Source organism: Pipistrellus kuhlii, unplaced genomic scaffold (assembly GCF_014108245.1).
Source record: "Pipistrellus kuhlii isolate mPipKuh1 unplaced genomic scaffold, mPipKuh1.p scaffold_m20_p_1, whole genome shotgun sequence".
Taxonomy (NCBI): Eukaryota; Metazoa; Chordata; class Mammalia; order Chiroptera; family Vespertilionidae; genus Pipistrellus; species Pipistrellus kuhlii.
Genome location: NW_023425404.1, coordinates 177,510,644 through 177,518,469, shown reverse-complemented (window position 1 = coordinate 177,518,469; position 7,826 = coordinate 177,510,644). Strand labels below are relative to the sequence as shown.

At 49.0% G+C, this 7,826-nt stretch overlaps 1 protein-coding gene across 1 annotated transcript in view; it reads left to right on the top strand.

Annotated features, from left to right (window-relative positions):
• Positions 1-745: 745 nt before the first annotated feature.
• Positions 746-7,826, top strand: part of KLHL5 (kelch like family member 5) — a 64,305-nt gene continuing 57,224 nt past the window's right edge. The window contains exon 1 of the mRNA XM_036418566.2: positions 746-1,054. The gene's annotated coding sequence lies outside the window, so the exon portion shown is untranslated. The remainder of the gene's footprint in view (positions 1,055-7,826) is intronic.

The following is a 7,826-nucleotide window of genomic DNA, read 5'->3' as shown; positions in this document are numbered from 1 at the left end:
CATATGGTGGCTAAAAAGATTTAATAAGGAAGCTACTTTTGTGGAATTCCTATGAACCGGCCCCTGGAAAACGAAGATTATGGGGCAGCGTGGAGAAATCATCATCCCTGTGGCACACACCCATATCCGGGCACCCTCAGGGCCAAATGGTTGCAAGAAAAGGGTTGCAGAGGCTGAGAAAGAGGCGACTCTCTTGGTGAGTTTGCCCAAAGCTCCGGGACAATACAGCCCTGTTCTCCAAGGACGCAAACCACAGGCCCGTTGTTGTCTGATCGCCTTCCAGCCCTGCAGAGGGACCTCTCCTCAAACTTCCACGCCCGGGAACGCCCCGCTCCCAGTTTCAAGGGGCGGGAACAACCGGAATCTTTGTCGGGTCTGCCGCCCTCGGAGGCACCCTCCCCCGCCCCGCCCCAGAGCAGAGCCCCGCCCAGACTGACGTCCCCTTCCCACGGGAGCCTCCAAACCTCAGCCCGCGGGCCCCCCCCCTCCCTTCTCCCCTTTTCCTTTCCTTTCCTCCCCCCGGCCCCGGCAGTCTGCGGGCGGGCGCCGCGCAGGGGGGACTAGAAACCGCCAACCCGGAGGCGGCGGCGGTCTCCTGGGGCACAGCGCCAGCGATGAGGGGGCGGAGCCTGTGGGGGCGGGGCCTGGCTGGAGGGGAGGGGCGGGGCCTGCGTGTGGGCGGGGCGGGACGGGCGGGAGGGGGCGGGGTGGGAGCCGCGCGCTCGGCGCCGGGACTGACTGACGGCTCCTCGGTCCCGACTCCCACTCGCTCGCCCTCCCGCCCCCTCGGAATTGCCCCGAAGAGTTGGTTGCCCCCCAAGACCCGGTGCAGATTGACGGAGGGGGAGTGGCCAACCCCAGCCCGGCGGCGGGCGCCGGGGGTGAGACTGCCAGGAAGGGGCTGGGGGCGCCTGAGGGGCCGAGCATCCCTGTCCCCCGCCCGCCGGCCCCCGCCCCCGCCCCCCGCCGGCCCTCCTCCTCCTCCTCTTCCTCCTCCTCCCTCCCCGCCGACCCGACCCGCCGTGACCCCCGGCCGCCTCGGGAGCCCTACGAGGTAAGTGCGACTTCCTCCTCGCGGCCGGTCCCCACGCGATCTTCCCCGCCCCCCACCCCGTCCTCGGCGGCGCGAGTCCCGCGGGGCCCTCCGTCCGCCCCGCGAGGCAGGCCGCCAGGCGGGGGCCTCCCCGAACCGCGGCCGGGCTCGAACCCCGGGCCGGGGGCGTCCGGGCCGCCCTGAATTGTGCGAAGTTGTGGCGCGGCGCCTGTCCAGGGTCGTCGCTCCTCCCCACCCCCGGGCTGCTCTGCTAATGAACCGGGGACCATTTCAGACCCCCGCCCCCTTGTTCCCCGCAGACTATCAGACTCTCTTAAGTTTTGGTTTTAAGTCATTGCCTCACCCCACAGTGTGGGGAACCAGGAAGGGATGTTATTTCTCTGAACACTGGCGTGTCTGGTGGAAACTTTATTCCTTGTAAGCATTTCCGTGCATACTTCGGGATCAGAAGCTAAGGGAGAAAGTTTGCTGTGTCCCAGAGGAAAGCGCTACTGCCATCTTTATTATTGTTCCGTTTGACTTTGAAAAATGTTTTTTAATGGTCGATGCAGTCACAATATTCAAAGGGGATAATTATGTGCAGATTCTCTCTCCCCACCCATCCGTGACCCCCAGCCAGCTGGTTTTACTACTGTCTTCTGCATCCTGGTGCGTATGCACATGCACTTTTAAAAAATGCCTTGCAGTTACTAGTGCCTGATGAATGTTCATTCTCCTTTCTCTTGGAAAACAGATTAACAAGTCTTTTTGGTTATGACACCACTGGGAACAAAAAGAATGACTTGTTTCTGGTTTTAAGCATTTGTGGGTTTAACTATATCGTGAATATGTATATTATATTGACTTTCCATAACTATGTGAATACCTTTACACAAAGGTGACTATACTATTTTTGGGTAATGGGGCAGGTAGGTAGAAATCCTTGTGAAATTGTAAGAAGATAGGTCTTAATATATATATATACCATAGATAGTTCCAGAAATTATTTGAAGCATATAGTACCATATAGTACTATAGAATGAAACAAACCTAAATGAGAAAATTGAGGCAGAACAGGGGGGGGAAAAATACAAAGTGACAGGGAAAATGCATACATACTATAAAATTGATGCAGTTGGCGACTGGATATTTAAAATATCCCACAGAAAATAATGAATTTTGGACAACAGTGTTCTTCAATAAAGGGCATTAATAAAATGCTAAAGGTAAGTTCTCTGAAAGCTTAAATTTTTTATTTAAAATTACCTAGGCCCAGCTGCTATGGCTTGGTGGTTGAGCGTTGAACCAGGAGGTCACGGTTCAATTCCCAATCAGGACATATGCCAGGGTTCTGGTTCCATCCCCAGGGGGAGGTGTGCAGGAGGTAGCTCATCAATGATTCTCTCTCACCATTGATGTTTCTATCTCTCTTTCCATCTCCCTTCCTCTCTGAAATCAACAAAAATATATTTTTTTAAAAAGAGAAGAAAATTACCTAGGACAGTATTTCCCAAACTGTGTCCTAAGAAATAAGAAATCAATAGTTTATTACTTAAAGTAAGATTCTAGTTCAACTAAGTTTGAAGTAGCTGGATTAGATCAATTTTAGTCGTTATTTACTCTTTCTTGGCTAATGTTCAAATTTACTCTTTTAAAGGGGGTTATATTTTGTTACCTTTTCCAAATTTATTTGATTGTGGAACACAAATTGAAAACCACTGAACCTGTAGAAATGGCTGGACTGCCTATTTTTCAAACAGTTCTTCATGAGACTTTCCTACAACTGAGGTTTGATAGGAATTGGAAAGCAAAGAGTATGAGATTTTTCCAATTTGGTAATTACCAAAGTGAAGATAACTTTAAAAATCAGAATTTTAATACTATATATATTAAAGGAAAAGGCTACTTTTCCCCTGAATTCTTTCATAGTTTTTCATTATTCTGCAGGTTGCCTGTTGGACCAAATGACCTTTAGGACTTCTTCCTATTCAGTGCTTCAAGGCTACCAGTGGTCTTGAATTAGACTAGGTTTACACAAATAGAATTTCTTGAAGAATAACTTCAGTTATTCTCAGATATAAACATGTGATTAACTTTTTTTTCCTCACAAACATTATTGATACTATTATTTTACTATAAATCCTAGACTTCTGTAGGGGACCTTAGGAAACATGGTGTATCCTGGAAAGGACTTTGAAACCAGAAAATCTGGGATACTACCACTAATGTGCAAGGTTGTTTCTAGCAAATTGATGAACCACTCTGAATCTGTTTTCTTATTTGTAAGATTAGAATGATAACAGCACTCAATTCGTTCAATAGATGTTGAGAGTGGACTAGATATTGGGTAGTAGAAAAATAGCTTTAAGGGCCAGGATTCAAGATGACAGAGGAGTAAGTGGATGTTCCACTCACTTCCTCCCGGGACCAAACTGAAATTACAACTAAAATGTAGAGCAGTCAACCTGAAGACTGGCTGAAGAGAAGTCTTCTAACCAAGGATTTGCAGAAGAAGCCACATCGAGACTGATAGGAAGGGGGTAGATGTGAAAAGAGCTGGCCTGTTCCCAAGGGCTGCATTTGAGATTCCAGAGGGATATCTCAGCTGCAAAGGTTCCCCTTGAGGAGCATGGGGTTTCAACCCCCACCATGGGCTCCCCGGCAACCACATAACATCTGGCTGTGAAAATCGGTGGGGATTCTGTCTGCCAAGGAGAGACCAGAGTCTACTGGATACACAGGCACGCTCTTAAAGGGCCATGCATAAAATCTCTTTCTCAGCCACTTACTCTGGGCTCCTTTGGAGGGAGGGCAGAGCAAACGAGTTGTGTAAGGAGAGACGGGTTTGGGGCTTTAGGGAGAAAGCTGAGGGGATAGCTACTGAGACCCCTGTGCTGAATCACTCTCCTGCACCATCTTTTCGGGGTGGAGTATGTCCCTCCATCTAGCATCAGCCTTGGGAAAGCCCCTCCCTCCGGACTCCCTATCCCCCACCTGTGGAGCTTGCATCCTACTGAGGAGTTAGCTGTCTGGGCCAGGGTGTAGAGGGTTGGGCCAACTCAGGGGGTGTCAGGAAAGAGTGGTGTGGCTTTGGTGTAGGGGCCATTACCCCACATTTGCGTGAATCCAACTGGCACCATCCCCTCAGGGGAGATCTGCTAGCCCCCCTCACCAGGCTCCCAGCATCCCCATCCTCCCAACTTCTGGTGGCCCCGCCTGCTGAGGTTTGGGTAGAATTCAGGAGACACCGCATTGTGTGACTCTTGGTTGGGGGTCCCTCTCCCTACCTAGTCCCAAGGCTGACCAGCACCTCCCCCTTTCCCAAACAGCTGAGAGCAGGCTCCTGGTAGAATCTGGGACAGGCTACGTTCTGTGGCTGTAGGGTGGAGAAAATGTTTCTTTCCCTGGCACACCCAAACAGTGCAGTGCCCTCCCTTCCTATGGCCAAATCTTGGTCTGTTTGGGCCTGATAAAGTCTGCTGGCCTCACCCTGATGACTCCCTGAGGCCTGGCCCCATGACAAAGGTCTGCAGACCCCCAGCAGGTATATGCCCTGGAATATTTGCTGAGTGGCCTCTGACCAGGCACTAGCACCGAGTTTGAACCTGCATGGACCTGGTGAACACCACTTGCCCTTACCTGATGACTCACTGAAAATGTACCTATTACAACTCGAGTATCGCCAGAGGCTCTTTTAGCGCCTGAGTCTAACAGGTAGTTGGCAGGCAGAGGCGGGTGGAGGAGGATCTTGGGGCTCCTTAGGACTTCTGCTGATCTGCCCCAGGGGTCCGGTATGGTAAAAGCTTGATCCTTCTCACATATAGCCTGGCCCAGCAGAGGCAGCCACAACCTGTAGCTCCAAATAGGTTACCAGGGCCAGTTACAGGCAACATCTGATGTTGCCTGCACCACAGTTCCTCTTAAGAGGCCCCAGAACCAACACAATTAGTGGCCAGCTCCAGACAACATCAGATCAGGATCCAATTAGCTTCCCAAGCAGGATATCCAAAGGGAGGTCTTGGCAGGCACCACACACTGCTGAGGGGAACTCCGCTTCATGTAGTCAGAACCTGCACGGCAGCTGGTACACTGTGGTTGGGATCAGTACTCACAATCAACCAGCCTGAGGCTTGACTCCACACACAAATGGGCCAGTAGCAGTCAAGACTTCATTACAGCCCTGGTCAGTGTGCCTCAGTGGCCATAGTGCATCCGCCCATGCACCGATGGGTCACGGGTTTGATTCCCATTAAAGACACATGCCTGGGTTTCAGGTTCGATCCCCAGCCCCAGTATGGTGTGTGTCTCTGTCACATTGACGTTTCTCTCTCTCTCCCTCTCCCTTCCCTCTCCCTCTCCCTCTCCCTCTCCCTCTCCCTCTCCCTCTCCCTTCCTTCCTCATTCCCTCCCTCCCTCCCTTTTCCTCTCCCTCCCTTTCACCCTCTAAAAAATCAATGGGGAAAAAAATACATGTCTTTAAAAACATGATTTCATTACAACATAAGCAAGGGAGCTGATCAAGGAGACTGTGCCATTGGGTCTCACAGGACACCTCCTACATAACACCACCCTACCAAGGTAGTCATAGCAGATCTACCTAATACATAGAATCAAACACAAAGAGGCAGCCACATGGGAAGACAAACATGCCCCAAAAGAAAGAACATATATAGGAGAAATCTCCAGAAAAAGCTAAATGAAATGGAGGCAAGCAATTTATCAGATATAGAGTTTAAAAACATGGGACTAAGAATGCTCAAGGAACTCTCTATTCCTCTCTCTTTCTCTCTGTAAAAAATCAATAAAATATATTTTAAAAAATTAAAAAGAAACATCTCAAATAACAACCTAACTTTACCCTTAAAGGAAATAGAAAAAGAACAACAAGCAAAGCCCAAATTGGGTAGAGGAAAGGAGAGTATAAAGACCAGAGCAGAAATAAATGAAATAGAATCTAAACAAAACAAAAATCAATATAAAAGATCAATGTGAAACCAAGAGCTTGTTCTTTGAAGAGATAAACAGATTGACAAATCTTTAACCAGGCTTTTTAAGAAAAAAAGAGGAGACCCAAATAAATAAAATCAGAAATGAAAAAGGAAAAGTAGCAACTGATTCCACAGAAATAACAAGGAATTATAAGGAAATATTACAAACAACTGTGTGCCAACAAATTGGACAATTTGGACAAAATGAATAAATTCCTAGAAACATAATCTCCCAAAACTGAATCAGGAAGAATCAGAAAATCCGAATAGACCAATTACAACTAATGAAATTGAAACAGAAATCGAAAAAACTTCCAACAAACAAAAGTCCTGGACCAGATGGCTTTCCAGCATAATTTTACCAAACATCCACAGAAGAACTAACACCTATCCTCAAACTATTCCACAAAATTCAAGAGAAGGGTGAGGTCAGCACTATCCTAATTTCAAAACCTGGTAAAGTCCCTACAAAGAAAGAAAATTAAAGGCTAATCCCTGATGAACATAGGTGCTAAAATCCTTAATAAAGTATAACCAAACCAGCTGCAATACATTAAAAAGATCATGCACCATGATCAAGTGAGATTTATTTCTGGATGTAAGGTTAATACAATATCTGCAAATCAGTAAATGTGATACATAAACAAAATTAAAGAATTGACGTTGACGAATAACAAGCAATCAGCAGGGACCTCCCTGCCCCTGTCGGGCTTGGCAGGGGACCGCAAGGTGCACTTCCTGTCCTGGTGCTGAGCTGGGGGATCTTAGGCTGCTCCTCACTCCCTTGCCCCAGGCCAGGGGAACCTCAGACCACGCCCCCTACCACGTGGAGCTTGACAGGGGACTTCAGGCCATGCCCCCCACCCCATACCAGGCCAGAGGACCGCAGCCTCAGGTCCCTTGTCAAGCCCCACTGGGCAAGAGGCACAGTCTGAGGTCCCCAGGCTGGGCATTGGGGCGGAGGGAGTGCAGCCTCAGATCCCCCAACTTGGGGCAAAGGGCATGGCCTGAGATTCCCCAGCCCAGCACCCGGGCAGGGGGCGGAGCCTTGAGGTCCCCTGTCAAGCCCCACCAGGAAGGGGGCGTGGCCTGAGCCCCCCCCATCAAGCCACACTGGATTGGGGCCACTGCCTGAGGTCCCCTGGCCCAGGCCAGGGCAGGAGGCATTCCTTGAGGTCCCTTATCAAGCCCCACGGGGGGGGGGTGGGGGGGGGTCCCGGGGCCCGCCGCGCCACCTGAGGTCCCCAGTCAAGCCCTGCTTGGTGGGGTGGTGCAGCCTCAAGTGCCCTGCACCGGCCTGGTGCCATGCAGCCTCAGGTCCCTGCTGATTGCTGGTTATGGGAACCCCACCTCCACTGTGGGCACCACCATCTTGTGATGGCATGAGGGTTGATTTGCATATTCTTTATTATGTAGACTGTTGCCCCAATAAATTTATTTTAAAAATAAAAACAAAATTTTAAAAAGAATAACAGCTTTAAGGGTGATAATAAAGAATGTATTAGCAATCTTTTGCTGTCTAAATTTTTTTTCTGTGTTTCAGCTAGCATGTAGTGAGAATTGAGAGAATGAGGAATTAGTACAAATATTTATATCAATCCATTTAGTTCCTGTTTGGATTTTGAGAGTTTGGGTAATAAGGGACACTCCTATAAGAAAGTATTCTATAAATGATGTGCTGCTGTACAAAATGCTACCATTCTGAAGATAAATGAAGGTCAGAGCTACTCAATGGCCTCAGTCCATTTATGAGAGGAATTTGTTGAGTATATCAGATCAAGGTAAAGTATGCTCTGATAACAAAG